This window comes from Nematostella vectensis, chromosome 5, assembly GCF_932526225.1.
Source record: "Nematostella vectensis chromosome 5, jaNemVect1.1, whole genome shotgun sequence".
In the NCBI taxonomy this organism is placed as follows: domain Eukaryota; kingdom Metazoa; phylum Cnidaria; class Anthozoa; order Actiniaria; family Edwardsiidae; genus Nematostella; species Nematostella vectensis.
The window spans coordinates 18,835,864-18,845,522 of NC_064038.1; the positions used below are offsets into that span (position 1 = coordinate 18,835,864).

At 46.7% G+C, this 9,659-nt stretch overlaps 44 non-coding genes and 8 pseudogenes across 44 annotated transcripts; all 52 read left to right on the top strand.

Moving 5' to 3' along the window:
* Window positions 1-22: 22 nt before the first annotated feature.
* LOC125567209 lies at window positions 23-141 on the top strand. The gene has a single exon (XR_007311733.1). It is a non-coding gene; the product is annotated as a 5S ribosomal RNA (ribosomal RNA).
* A 67-nt stretch (window positions 142-208) lies between these two features.
* On the top strand, window positions 209-327 carry LOC125563559. The gene has a single exon (XR_007308578.1). It is a non-coding gene; the product is annotated as a 5S ribosomal RNA (ribosomal RNA).
* A 67-nt stretch (window positions 328-394) lies between these two features.
* LOC125567210 lies at window positions 395-513 on the top strand. The gene has a single exon (XR_007311734.1). It is a non-coding gene; the product is annotated as a 5S ribosomal RNA (ribosomal RNA).
* A 67-nt stretch (window positions 514-580) lies between these two features.
* Window positions 581-699, top strand: LOC125563467. The gene has a single exon (XR_007308486.1). It is a non-coding gene; the product is annotated as a 5S ribosomal RNA (ribosomal RNA).
* Window positions 700-766: 67 nt separating this feature from the next.
* Window positions 767-885, top strand: LOC125563469. Its single transcript, XR_007308488.1, has one exon. It is a non-coding gene; the product is annotated as a 5S ribosomal RNA (ribosomal RNA).
* A 67-nt stretch (window positions 886-952) lies between these two features.
* LOC125563925 lies at window positions 953-1,071 on the top strand. The gene has a single exon (XR_007308944.1). It is a non-coding gene; the product is annotated as a 5S ribosomal RNA (ribosomal RNA).
* Window positions 1,072-1,138: 67 nt separating this feature from the next.
* Window positions 1,139-1,257, top strand: LOC125564561. The gene has a single exon (XR_007309580.1). It is a non-coding gene; the product is annotated as a 5S ribosomal RNA (ribosomal RNA).
* Window positions 1,258-1,324: 67 nt separating this feature from the next.
* On the top strand, window positions 1,325-1,443 carry LOC125566830 (annotated as a pseudogene).
* A 67-nt stretch (window positions 1,444-1,510) lies between these two features.
* LOC125567211 lies at window positions 1,511-1,629 on the top strand. The gene has a single exon (XR_007311735.1). It is a non-coding gene; the product is annotated as a 5S ribosomal RNA (ribosomal RNA).
* Window positions 1,630-1,696: 67 nt separating this feature from the next.
* On the top strand, window positions 1,697-1,815 carry LOC125563968. The gene has a single exon (XR_007308987.1). It is a non-coding gene; the product is annotated as a 5S ribosomal RNA (ribosomal RNA).
* Window positions 1,816-1,882: 67 nt separating this feature from the next.
* Window positions 1,883-2,001, top strand: LOC125566572 (annotated as a pseudogene).
* Window positions 2,002-2,068: 67 nt separating this feature from the next.
* Window positions 2,069-2,187, top strand: LOC125566995 (annotated as a pseudogene).
* Window positions 2,188-2,254: 67 nt separating this feature from the next.
* LOC125567212 lies at window positions 2,255-2,373 on the top strand. The gene has a single exon (XR_007311736.1). It is a non-coding gene; the product is annotated as a 5S ribosomal RNA (ribosomal RNA).
* Window positions 2,374-2,440: 67 nt separating this feature from the next.
* LOC125564519 lies at window positions 2,441-2,559 on the top strand. The gene has a single exon (XR_007309538.1). It is a non-coding gene; the product is annotated as a 5S ribosomal RNA (ribosomal RNA).
* Window positions 2,560-2,626: 67 nt separating this feature from the next.
* Window positions 2,627-2,745, top strand: LOC125566149. Its single transcript, XR_007311156.1, has one exon. It is a non-coding gene; the product is annotated as a 5S ribosomal RNA (ribosomal RNA).
* Window positions 2,746-2,812: 67 nt separating this feature from the next.
* On the top strand, window positions 2,813-2,931 carry LOC125564953. The gene has a single exon (XR_007309971.1). It is a non-coding gene; the product is annotated as a 5S ribosomal RNA (ribosomal RNA).
* Window positions 2,932-2,998: 67 nt separating this feature from the next.
* LOC125564976 lies at window positions 2,999-3,117 on the top strand. The gene has a single exon (XR_007309994.1). It is a non-coding gene; the product is annotated as a 5S ribosomal RNA (ribosomal RNA).
* Window positions 3,118-3,184: 67 nt separating this feature from the next.
* On the top strand, window positions 3,185-3,303 carry LOC125566568. The gene has a single exon (XR_007311564.1). It is a non-coding gene; the product is annotated as a 5S ribosomal RNA (ribosomal RNA).
* A 67-nt stretch (window positions 3,304-3,370) lies between these two features.
* LOC125564507 lies at window positions 3,371-3,489 on the top strand. Its single transcript, XR_007309526.1, has one exon. It is a non-coding gene; the product is annotated as a 5S ribosomal RNA (ribosomal RNA).
* Window positions 3,490-3,556: 67 nt separating this feature from the next.
* LOC125567213 lies at window positions 3,557-3,675 on the top strand. The gene has a single exon (XR_007311737.1). It is a non-coding gene; the product is annotated as a 5S ribosomal RNA (ribosomal RNA).
* A 67-nt stretch (window positions 3,676-3,742) lies between these two features.
* LOC125564223 lies at window positions 3,743-3,861 on the top strand. Its single transcript, XR_007309243.1, has one exon. It is a non-coding gene; the product is annotated as a 5S ribosomal RNA (ribosomal RNA).
* A 67-nt stretch (window positions 3,862-3,928) lies between these two features.
* On the top strand, window positions 3,929-4,047 carry LOC125566608 (annotated as a pseudogene).
* Window positions 4,048-4,114: 67 nt separating this feature from the next.
* On the top strand, window positions 4,115-4,233 carry LOC125566727 (annotated as a pseudogene).
* A 67-nt stretch (window positions 4,234-4,300) lies between these two features.
* Window positions 4,301-4,419, top strand: LOC125563501. The gene has a single exon (XR_007308520.1). It is a non-coding gene; the product is annotated as a 5S ribosomal RNA (ribosomal RNA).
* Window positions 4,420-4,486: 67 nt separating this feature from the next.
* On the top strand, window positions 4,487-4,605 carry LOC125567214. The gene has a single exon (XR_007311738.1). It is a non-coding gene; the product is annotated as a 5S ribosomal RNA (ribosomal RNA).
* A 67-nt stretch (window positions 4,606-4,672) lies between these two features.
* On the top strand, window positions 4,673-4,791 carry LOC125566534. Its single transcript, XR_007311543.1, has one exon. It is a non-coding gene; the product is annotated as a 5S ribosomal RNA (ribosomal RNA).
* Window positions 4,792-4,858: 67 nt separating this feature from the next.
* Window positions 4,859-4,977, top strand: LOC125566728 (annotated as a pseudogene).
* A 67-nt stretch (window positions 4,978-5,044) lies between these two features.
* On the top strand, window positions 5,045-5,163 carry LOC125563502. Its single transcript, XR_007308521.1, has one exon. It is a non-coding gene; the product is annotated as a 5S ribosomal RNA (ribosomal RNA).
* A 67-nt stretch (window positions 5,164-5,230) lies between these two features.
* LOC125567215 lies at window positions 5,231-5,349 on the top strand. The gene has a single exon (XR_007311739.1). It is a non-coding gene; the product is annotated as a 5S ribosomal RNA (ribosomal RNA).
* A 67-nt stretch (window positions 5,350-5,416) lies between these two features.
* Window positions 5,417-5,535, top strand: LOC125566142. The gene has a single exon (XR_007311149.1). It is a non-coding gene; the product is annotated as a 5S ribosomal RNA (ribosomal RNA).
* A 67-nt stretch (window positions 5,536-5,602) lies between these two features.
* LOC125564319 lies at window positions 5,603-5,721 on the top strand. The gene has a single exon (XR_007309338.1). It is a non-coding gene; the product is annotated as a 5S ribosomal RNA (ribosomal RNA).
* Window positions 5,722-5,788: 67 nt separating this feature from the next.
* On the top strand, window positions 5,789-5,907 carry LOC125565073. The gene has a single exon (XR_007310091.1). It is a non-coding gene; the product is annotated as a 5S ribosomal RNA (ribosomal RNA).
* A 67-nt stretch (window positions 5,908-5,974) lies between these two features.
* LOC125566363 lies at window positions 5,975-6,093 on the top strand. Its single transcript, XR_007311370.1, has one exon. It is a non-coding gene; the product is annotated as a 5S ribosomal RNA (ribosomal RNA).
* A 67-nt stretch (window positions 6,094-6,160) lies between these two features.
* Window positions 6,161-6,279, top strand: LOC125564476. Its single transcript, XR_007309494.1, has one exon. It is a non-coding gene; the product is annotated as a 5S ribosomal RNA (ribosomal RNA).
* A 67-nt stretch (window positions 6,280-6,346) lies between these two features.
* LOC125564477 lies at window positions 6,347-6,465 on the top strand. Its single transcript, XR_007309495.1, has one exon. It is a non-coding gene; the product is annotated as a 5S ribosomal RNA (ribosomal RNA).
* Window positions 6,466-6,532: 67 nt separating this feature from the next.
* On the top strand, window positions 6,533-6,651 carry LOC125564585. The gene has a single exon (XR_007309604.1). It is a non-coding gene; the product is annotated as a 5S ribosomal RNA (ribosomal RNA).
* Window positions 6,652-6,718: 67 nt separating this feature from the next.
* LOC125563625 lies at window positions 6,719-6,837 on the top strand. The gene has a single exon (XR_007308644.1). It is a non-coding gene; the product is annotated as a 5S ribosomal RNA (ribosomal RNA).
* Window positions 6,838-6,904: 67 nt separating this feature from the next.
* LOC125564941 lies at window positions 6,905-7,023 on the top strand. Its single transcript, XR_007309959.1, has one exon. It is a non-coding gene; the product is annotated as a 5S ribosomal RNA (ribosomal RNA).
* A 67-nt stretch (window positions 7,024-7,090) lies between these two features.
* Window positions 7,091-7,209, top strand: LOC125565002. The gene has a single exon (XR_007310020.1). It is a non-coding gene; the product is annotated as a 5S ribosomal RNA (ribosomal RNA).
* Window positions 7,210-7,276: 67 nt separating this feature from the next.
* Window positions 7,277-7,395, top strand: LOC125567217. The gene has a single exon (XR_007311741.1). It is a non-coding gene; the product is annotated as a 5S ribosomal RNA (ribosomal RNA).
* Window positions 7,396-7,462: 67 nt separating this feature from the next.
* On the top strand, window positions 7,463-7,581 carry LOC125564598. The gene has a single exon (XR_007309617.1). It is a non-coding gene; the product is annotated as a 5S ribosomal RNA (ribosomal RNA).
* A 67-nt stretch (window positions 7,582-7,648) lies between these two features.
* LOC125563523 lies at window positions 7,649-7,767 on the top strand. Its single transcript, XR_007308542.1, has one exon. It is a non-coding gene; the product is annotated as a 5S ribosomal RNA (ribosomal RNA).
* A 67-nt stretch (window positions 7,768-7,834) lies between these two features.
* On the top strand, window positions 7,835-7,953 carry LOC125565313. The gene has a single exon (XR_007310327.1). It is a non-coding gene; the product is annotated as a 5S ribosomal RNA (ribosomal RNA).
* A 67-nt stretch (window positions 7,954-8,020) lies between these two features.
* Window positions 8,021-8,139, top strand: LOC125566845 (annotated as a pseudogene).
* Window positions 8,140-8,206: 67 nt separating this feature from the next.
* LOC125566986 lies at window positions 8,207-8,325 on the top strand (annotated as a pseudogene).
* A 67-nt stretch (window positions 8,326-8,392) lies between these two features.
* Window positions 8,393-8,511, top strand: LOC125563969. Its single transcript, XR_007308988.1, has one exon. It is a non-coding gene; the product is annotated as a 5S ribosomal RNA (ribosomal RNA).
* A 67-nt stretch (window positions 8,512-8,578) lies between these two features.
* Window positions 8,579-8,697, top strand: LOC125563234. The gene has a single exon (XR_007308253.1). It is a non-coding gene; the product is annotated as a 5S ribosomal RNA (ribosomal RNA).
* A 67-nt stretch (window positions 8,698-8,764) lies between these two features.
* Window positions 8,765-8,883, top strand: LOC125563584. The gene has a single exon (XR_007308603.1). It is a non-coding gene; the product is annotated as a 5S ribosomal RNA (ribosomal RNA).
* A 67-nt stretch (window positions 8,884-8,950) lies between these two features.
* LOC125564813 lies at window positions 8,951-9,069 on the top strand. Its single transcript, XR_007309831.1, has one exon. It is a non-coding gene; the product is annotated as a 5S ribosomal RNA (ribosomal RNA).
* A 67-nt stretch (window positions 9,070-9,136) lies between these two features.
* LOC125564057 lies at window positions 9,137-9,255 on the top strand. Its single transcript, XR_007309076.1, has one exon. It is a non-coding gene; the product is annotated as a 5S ribosomal RNA (ribosomal RNA).
* Window positions 9,256-9,322: 67 nt separating this feature from the next.
* Window positions 9,323-9,441, top strand: LOC125563926. Its single transcript, XR_007308945.1, has one exon. It is a non-coding gene; the product is annotated as a 5S ribosomal RNA (ribosomal RNA).
* A 67-nt stretch (window positions 9,442-9,508) lies between these two features.
* Window positions 9,509-9,627, top strand: LOC125564214. Its single transcript, XR_007309234.1, has one exon. It is a non-coding gene; the product is annotated as a 5S ribosomal RNA (ribosomal RNA).
* Window positions 9,628-9,659: the final 32 nt, after the last annotated feature.

The window sequence follows — 9,659 nt, forward strand, 5'->3', positions numbered from 1 at the left end:
ATAGATCTTAAACAGTTCTATCGTCTACGGCCATACCACTGAGAAAGCACCGGTTCTCGTCCGATCACCGAAGTTAAGCTCAGTAGGGCGCGGTTAGTACTTGGATGGGTGACCGCCTGGGAATACCGTGTGCTGTAGGCATTTACTTTTTGTTTTCGAAGTACTAACAGGACTGTTATATAATAGATAGATCTTACACAGTTCTATCGTCTACGGCCATACCACTGAGAAAGCACCGGTTCTCGTCCGATCACCGAAGTTAAGCTCAGTAGGGCGCGGTTAGTACTTGGATGGGTGACCGCCTGTGAATACCGTGTGCTGTAGGCATTTCCTTTTTGTCATCGAAGTACTCACAGGACTGTTATATAATATATATTTCTTACACAGTTCTGTCGTCTACGGCCATACCACTGAGAAAGCACCGGTTCTCGTCCGATCACCGAAGTTAAGCTCAGTAGGGCGCGGTTAGTACTTGGATGGGTGACCGCCTGGGAATACCGTGTGCTGTAGGCATTTCCTTTTTGTCATCGAAGTACTCACAGGACTGTTATATAAAATCTATTTCTTACACAGTTCTGTCGTCTACGGCCATACCACTGAGAAAGCACCGGTTCTCGTCCGATCACCGTAGTTAAGCTCAGTAGGGCACGGTTAGTACTTGGATGGGTGACCGCCTGGGAATACCGTGTGCTGTAGGCATTTCCTTTTTGTTATCGAGGTACTCACAGGACTGTTATATAATAGATAGATCTTAAACAGTTCTGTCGTCTACGGCCATACCACTGAGAAAGCACCGGTTCTCGTCCGATCACCGTAGTTAAGCTCAGTAGGGCACGGTTAGTACTTGGATGGGTGACCGCCTGGGAATACCGTGTGCTGTAGGCATTTCCTTTTTGTTATCGAGGTACTCACAGGACTGTTATATAATAGATAGATCTTAAACAGTTCTGTCGTCTACGACCATACCACTGAGAAAGCACCGGTTCTCGTCCGATCACCGAAGTTAAGCTCAGTAGGGCGCGGTTAGTACTTGGATGGGTGACCGCCTGGGAATACCGTGTGCTGTAGGCATTTCCTTTTTGTCATCGAAGTACTCACAGGACTGTTAGATAATAGATAGATCTTACACAGTTCTATCGTCTACGGCCATACCACTTAGAAAGCACCGGTTCTCGTCCGATCACCGAAGTTAAGCTCAGTAGGGCGCGGTAAGTACTTGGATGGGTGACCGCCTGGGAATACCGTGTGCTGTAGGCATTTCCTTTTTGTCATCGAAGTACTCACAGGACTGTTATATAATAGATAGATCTTACACAGTTCTATCGTTTACGGCCATACCACTGAGAAAGCACCAGTTCTCGTCCGATCACAGAACTTAAAGTCAGTAGGGCACGGTTAGTAGTTGGACGGGTGACCGCCTGGGAATACCGTGTGCTGTAGGCATTTCCTTTTTGTTATCGAGGTACTCACAGGACTGTTATATAATAGATAGATCTTAAACAGTTCTATCGTCTACGGCCATACCACTGAGAAAGCACCGGTTCTCGTCCGATCACCGAAGTTAAGCTCAGTAGGGCGCGGTTAGTACTTGGATGGGTGACCGCCTGGGAATACCGTGTGCTGTAGGCATTTACTTTTTGTTTTCGAAGTACTAACAGGACTGTTATATAATAGATAGCTCTTACACAGTTCTATCGTCTACGGCCATACCACTGAAAAAGCACCGGTTCTCGTCCGATCACCGAAGTTAAGCTCAGTAGGGCGCGGTTAGTACTTGGATGGGTGACCGCCTGGGAATACCGTGTGCTGTAGGCATTTCCTTTTTGTCATCGAAGTACTCACAGGACTGTTATATAATATATATTTCTTACACAGTTCTGTCGTCTACGGCCATACCACTGAGAAAGCACCGGTTCTCGTCCGATCACCGAATTTGAGCTCAGTAGGGCTTGGTAAGTACTTGGATGGGTGACCGCTTCGGAATACCGTGTGCTGTTGGCATTTCCTTTTTGTTATCGAGGTACTGACAGTACTGTTATATAATAGATAGATGTTACACAGTTCTATCGTTTACGGCCATACCACTGAGAAAGCACCAGTTCTCGTCCGATCACAGAACTTAAAGTCAGTAGGGCACGGTTAGTACTTGGACGGGTGACCGCCTGGGAATACAGTGTGCTGTAGGCATTTCCTTTTTGTTATCGAGGTACTCACAGGACTGTTATATAATAGATAGATCTTAAACTGTTCTAACGTCTACGGCCATACCACTGAGAAAGCACCGGTTCTCGTCCGATCACCGAAGTTAAGCTCAGTAGGGCGCGGTTAGTACTTGGATGGGTGACCGCCTGGGAATACCGTGTGCTGTAGGCATTTCCTTTTTGTCATCGAAGTACTCACGGGACTGTTATATAATATATATTTCTTACACAGTTCTGTCGTCTAAGGCCATACCACTGAGAAAGCACCGGTTCTCGTCCGATCACCGAAGTTAAGCTCAGTAGGGCGCGGTTAGTACTTGGATGGGTGACCGCCTGGGAATACCGTGTGCTGTAGGCATTTCCTTTTTGTCATCGAAGTACTCACAGGACTGTTATATAATAGATAGATCTTACACAGTTCTATCGTCTACGGCCATACCACTTAGAAAGCACCGGTTCTCGTCCGATCACCGAAGTTAAGCTCAGTAGGGCGCGGTAAGTCCTTGGATGGGTGACCGCTTCGGAATACCGTGTGCTGTAGGCATTTCCTTGTTGTTACCAAAGTACTCACAGGACTGTTATATAAAATCTATTTCTTACACAGTTCTGTCGTCTACGGCCATACCACTGAAAAAGCACCGGTTCTCGTCCGATCACCGTAGTTAAGCTCAGTAGGGCACGGTTAGTACTTGGACGGGTGACCGCCTGGGAATACCGTGTGCTGTAGGCATTTCCTTTTTGTTATCGAGGTACTTACAGGACTGTTATATAATAGATAGATCTTAAACAGTTCTATCGTCTACGGCCATACCACTGAGAAAGCACCGGTTCTCGTCCGATCACCGAAGTTAAGCTCAGTAGGGCGCGGTAAGTACTTGGATGGGTAACCGCTTCAGAATACCGTGTGCTGTAGGCATTTCCGTTTTGTTACCGAAGTACTCACAGGACTGTTATATAATATATATTTCTTACACAGTTCTGTCGTCTACGGCCATACCACTGAGAAAGCACCGGTTCTCGTCCGATCACCGAAGTTAAGCTCAGTAGGGCGAGGTTAGTACTTGGATGGGTGACCGCCTGGGAATACCGTGTGCTGTAGGCATTTCCTTTTTGTCATCGAAGTACTCACAGGACTGTTATATAATAGATAGATCTTACACAGTTCTGTCGTCTACGGCCATACCACTGAGAAAGCAACGGTTCTCGTCCGATCACCGTAGTTAAGCTCAGTAGGGCACGGTTAGTACTTGGATGGGTGACCGCCTGGGAATACCGTGTGCTGTAGGCATTTCCTTTTTGTTATCGAGGTACTGACAGGACTGTTATATAATAGATAGATCTTAAACAGTTCTATCGTCTACGGCCATACCACTGAGAAAGCACCGGTTCTCGTCCGATCACCGAAGTTAAGCTCAGTAGGGCGCGGTTAGTACTTGGATGGGTGACCGCCTGGGAATACCGTGTGCTGTAGGCATTTACTTTTTGTTTTCGAAGTACTAACAGGACTGTTATATAATAGATAGATCTTACACAGTTCTATCGTCTACGGCCATACCACTGAAAAAGCACCGGTTCTCGTCCGATCACCGAAGTTAAGCTCGGTAGGGCGCGGTTAGTACTTGGATGGGTGACCGCCTGGGAATACCGTGTGCTGTAGGCATTTCCTTTTTGTCATCGAAGTACTCACAGGACTGTTATATAATATATATTTCTTACACAGTTCTGTCGTCTACGGCCATACCACTGAGAAAGCACCGGTTCTCGTACGATCACCGAATTTATGCTCAGTAGGGCGCGGTAAGTACTTGGATGGGTGACCGCTTCGGAATACCGTGTGCTGTTGGCATTTCCTTTTTGTTATCGAGGTACTGACAGTACTGTTATATAATAGATAGATGTTACACAGTTCTATCGTTTACGGCCATACCACTGAGAAAGCACCAGTTCTCGTCAGATCACAGAACTTAAAGTCAGTAGGGCACGGTTAGTACTTGGACGGGTGACCGCCTGGGAATACCGTGTGCTGTAGGCATTTCCTTTTTGTTATCGAGGTACTCACAGGACTGTTATATAATAGATAGATCTTAAACTGTTCTAACGTCTACGGCCATACCACTGAGAAAGCACCGGTTCTCGTCCGATCACCGAAGTTAAGCTCAGTAGGGCGCGGTTAGTACTTCGATGGGTGACCTTCTGGGAATACCGTGTGCTGTAGGCATTTCCTTTTTGTCATCGAAGTACTCACGGGACTGTTATATAATATATATTTCTTACACAGTTCTGTCGTCTACGGCCATACCACTGAGAAAGCACCGGTTCTCGTCCGATCACCGAAGTTAAGCTCAGTAGGGCGCGGTTAGTACTTGGATGGGTGACCGCCTGGGAATACCGTGTGCTGTAGGCATTTCCTTTTTGTCATCGAAGTACTCACAGGACTGTTATATAATATATATTTCTTACACAGTTCTGTCGTCTACGGCCATACCACTGAGAAAGCACCGGTTCTCGTCCGATCACCGAATTTATGCTCAGTAGGGCGCGGTAAGTACTTGGATGGGTGACCGCTTCGGAATACCGTGTGCTGTTGGCATTTCCTTTTTGTTATCGAGGTACTGACAGTACTGTTATATAATAGATAGATGTTACACAGTTCTATCGTTTACGGCCATACCACTGAGAAAGCACCAGTTCTCGTCAGATCACAGAACTTAAAGTCAGTAGGGCACGGTTAGTACTTGGACGGGTGACCGCCTGGGAATACCGTGTGCTGTAGGCATTTCCTTTTTGTTATCGAGGTACTCACAGGACTGTTATATAATAGATAGATCTTAAACTGTTCTAACGTCTACGGCCATACCACTGAGAAAGCACCGGTTCTCGTCCGATCACCGAAGTTAAGCTCAGTAGGGCGCGGTTAGTACTTCGATGGGTGACCTTCTGGGAATACCGTGTGCTGTAGGCATTTCCTTTTTGTCATCGAAGTACTCACGGGACTGTTATATAATATATATTTCTTACACAGTTCTGTCGTCTACGGCCATACCACTGAGAAAGCACCGGTTCTCGTCCGATCACCGAAGTTAAGCTCAGTAGGGCGCGGTTAGTACTTGGATGGGTGACCGCCTGGGAATACCGTGTGCTGTAGGCATTTCCTTTTTGTCATCGAAGTACTCACAGGACTGTTATATAATAGATAGATCTTACACAGTTCTCTCGTCTACGGCCATACCACTTAGAAAGCACCGGTTCTCGTCCGATCACCGAAGTTAAGCTCAGTAAGGCGCGGTAAGTACTTGGATGGGTGACCGCTTCGGAATACCGTGTGCTGTAGGCATTTCCTTTTTGTTACCAAAGTACTCACAGGACTGTTATATAAAATCTATTTCTTACACAGTTCTGTCGTCTACGGCCATACCACTGAGAAAGCACCGGTTCTTGTCCGATCACCGTAGTTAAGCTCAGTAGGGCACGGTTAGTACTTGGATGGGTGACCGCCTGGGAATACCGTGTGCTGTAGGCATTTCCTTTTTGTTATCGTGGTACTCACAGGACTGTTATATAATAGATAGATCTTAAACAGTTCTGTCGTCTACGGCCATACCACTGAGAAAGCACCGGTTCTCGTCCGATCACCAAAGTTAAGCTCAGTAGGGCGCGGTAAGTACTTGGATGGGTGACCGCTTCGGAATACCGTGTGCTGTAGGCATTTCCTTTTTGTTACCGAAGTACTCACAGGAGTGTTATATAAAATCTATTTCTTACACAGTTCTGTCGTCTACGGCCATACCACTGAGAAAGCACCGGTTCTCGTCCGATTACCGTAGTTAAGCTCATTAGGGCACGGTTAGTACTTGGACGGGTGACCGCCTGGAAATACCGTGTGCTGTAGGCATTTCCTTTTTGTTAACGAAGTACTCACAGGACTGTTATATAATAGATAGATCTTAAACAGTTCTGTCGTCTACGGCCATACCACTGAGAAAGCACCGGTTCTCGTCCGATCACCGAAGTTAAGCTCAGTAGGGCGCGGTAAGTACTTGGATGGGTGACCGCTTCGGAATACCGTGTGCTGTAGGCATTTTCGTTTTGTTACCGAAGTACTCACAGGACTGTTATATAAAATCTATTTCTTACACAGTTCTATCGTCTACGGCCATACCACTGAGAAAGCACCGGTTCTCGTCCGATCACCGAAGTTAAGCTCAGTAGGGCGCGGTAAGTACTTGGATGGGTGACCGCTTCGGAATACCGTGTGCTGTAGGCATTTCCTTTTTGTTACCGAAGTACTCACAGGACTGTTATATCAAATCTATTTCTTACACAGTTCTGTCGTCTACGGCCATACCACTGAGAAAGCACCGGTTCTCGTCCGATCACCGTAGTTAAGCTCAGTAGGGCACGGTTAGTACTTGGACGGGTGACCGCCTGGGAATACCGTGTGCTGTAGCCATTTCCTTTTTGTTATCGAGGTACTCACAGGACTGTTATATAATAGATAGATCTTAAACAGTTCTATCGTCTACGGCCATACCACTGAGAAAGCACCGGTTCTCGTCCGATCACCAAAGTTAAGCTCAGTAGGGCGCGGTTAGTACTTGGATGGGTGACCACCTGGGAATACCGTGTGCTGTAGGCATTTACTTTTTGTTTTCGAAGTACTAACAGGACTGTTATATAATAGATAGATCTTACACAGTTCTATCGTCTACGGCCATACCACTGAGAAAGCACCGGTTCCCGTCCAATCACCGAAGTTAAGCTCATTAGGGCGCGGTTAGTACTTGGATGGGTGACCGCCTGGGAATACCGTGTGCTGTAGGCATTTCCTTTTTGTCATCAAAGTACTCACAGGACTGTTATATAATATATATTTCTTACACAGTTCTGTCGTCTACGGCCATACCACTGAGAAAGCAGAGGTTCTCGTCCGATCACCGAAGTTAAGCTCAGTAGGGCACGGTTAGTACTTGGATGGGTGACCGCCTGGGAATACCGTGTGCTGTAGGCATTTCCTTTTTGTCGTCGAAGTACTCACAGGACTGTTATATAATATATATTTCTTACACAGTTCTGTCGTCTACGGCCATACCACTGAGAAAGCACCGGTTCTCGTCCGATCACCGAAGTTAAGCTCAGTAGGGCGCGGTTAGTACTTGGATGGGTGACCGCCTGGGAATACCGTGTGCTGTAGGCATTTCCTTTTTGTCATCGAAGTACTCACAGGACTGTTATATAATAGATAGATCTTAAACAGTTCTGTCGTCTACAGCCATACCACTGAGAAAGCACCGGTTCTCGTCCGATCACCGAAGTTAAGCTCAGTAGGGCGCGGTAAGTACTTGGATGGGTGACCGCTTCGGAATACCGTGTGCTGTAGGCATTTCCTTTTTGTTACCGAAGTACTCACAGGACTGTTATATAAAATCTATTTCTTACACAGTTCTGTCGTCTACGGCCATACCACTGAGAAAGCACCGGTTCTCGTCCGATCACCGTAGTTAAGCTCAGTAGGGCACGGTTAGTACTTGGATGGGTGACCGCCTGAGAATACCGTGTGCTGTAGGCATTTCCTTTTTGTTATCGAGGTACTCACAGGACTGTTATATAATAGATAGATCTTAAACAGTTCTGTCGTCTAAGACCATACCACTGAGAAAGCACCGGTTCTCGTCCGATCACCGAAGTTAAGCTCAGTAGGGCGCGGTTAGTACTTGGATGGGTGACCGCCTGGGAATACCGTGTGCTGTAGGCATTTCCTTTTTGTCATCGAAGTAGTCACAGGACTGTTATATAATAGATAGATCTTACACAGTTCTATCGTCTACGGCCATACCACTTAGAAAGCACCGGTTCTCGTCCGATCACCGAAGTTAAGCTCATTAGGAAGCGGTAAGTACTTGAATGGGTGACCGCTTCGGAATACCGTGTGCTGTAGGCATTTCCTTTTTGTTATCGAGGTACTGACAGGACTGTTATATAATAGATAGATGTTACACAGTTCTATCGTTTACGGCCATACCACTGAGAAAGCACCAGTTCTCGTCCGATCACAGAACTTAAAGTCAGTATGGCACGGTTAGTACTTGGACGGGTGACCGCCTGGGAATACCGTGTGCTGTAGGCATTTCCTTTTTGTTATCGAGGTACTCACAGGACTGTTATATAATAGATAGATCTTAAACAGTTCTATCGTCTACGGCCATACCACTGAAAAAGCACCGGTTCTCGTCCGATCACCGAAGTTAAGCTCAGTAGGGCGCGGTTAGTACTTGGATGGGTGACCGCCTGGGAATACCGTGTGCTGTAGGCATTTAATTTTTGTTTTCGAAGTACTAACAGGACTGTTATATAATAGATAGATCTTACACAGTTCTATCGTCTACGGCCATACCACTGAGAAAGCACCGGTTCTCGTCCGATCACCGAAGTTAAGCTCAGTAGGGCGCGGTTAGTACTTTGATGGGTGACCGCCTGGGAATACCGTGTGCTGTAGGCATTTCCTTTTTGTCATCGAAGTACTCACAGGACTGTTATATAATATATATTTCTTACACAGTTCTGTCGTCTACGGCCATGCCACTGAGAAAGCACCGGTTCTCGTCCGATCACCGAAGTTAAGCTCAGTAGGGCGCGGTTAGTACTTGGATGGGTGACCGCCTGGGAATACCGTGTGCTGTAGGCATTTCCTTTTTGTCATCGAAGTACTCACAGGACTGTTATATAATAGATAGATCTTACACAGTTCTGTCGTCTACGGCCATACCACTGAGAAAGCACCGGTTCTCGTCCGATCACCGTAGTTAAGCTCAGTAGGGCACGGTTAGTACTTGGATGTGTGACCGCCTGGGAATACCGTGTGCTGTAGGCATTTCCTTTTTGTTATCGAGGTACTCACAGGACTGTTATATAATAGATAGATCTTAAACAGTTCTGTCGTCTACGGCCATACCACTGAGAAAGCACCAGTTCTCGTCCGATCACCGTAGTTAAGCTCAGTAGGGCACGGTTAGTACTTGGATGGGTGACCGCCTGGGAATACCGTGTGCTGTAGGCATTTCCTTTTTGTTATCGAGGTACTCACAGGACTGTTATATAATAGATAGATCTTAAACAGTTCTGTCGTCTACGACCATACCACTGAGAAAGCACCGGTTCTCGTCCGATCACCGAAGTTAAGCTCAGTAGGGCGCGGTTAGTACTTGGATGGGTGACCGCCTGGGAATACCGTGTGCTGTAGGCATTTCCTTTTTGTCATCAAAGTACTCACAGGACTGTTAGATAATAGATAGATCTTACACAGTTCTATCGTCTACGGCCATACCACTTAGAAAGCACCGGTTCTCGTCCGGTCACCGAAGTTAAGCTAAGTAGGGCGCGGTAAGTACTTGGATGGGTGACCGCCTGGGAATACCGTGTGCTGTAGGCATTTCCTTTTTGTCATCGAAGTACTCACAGGAC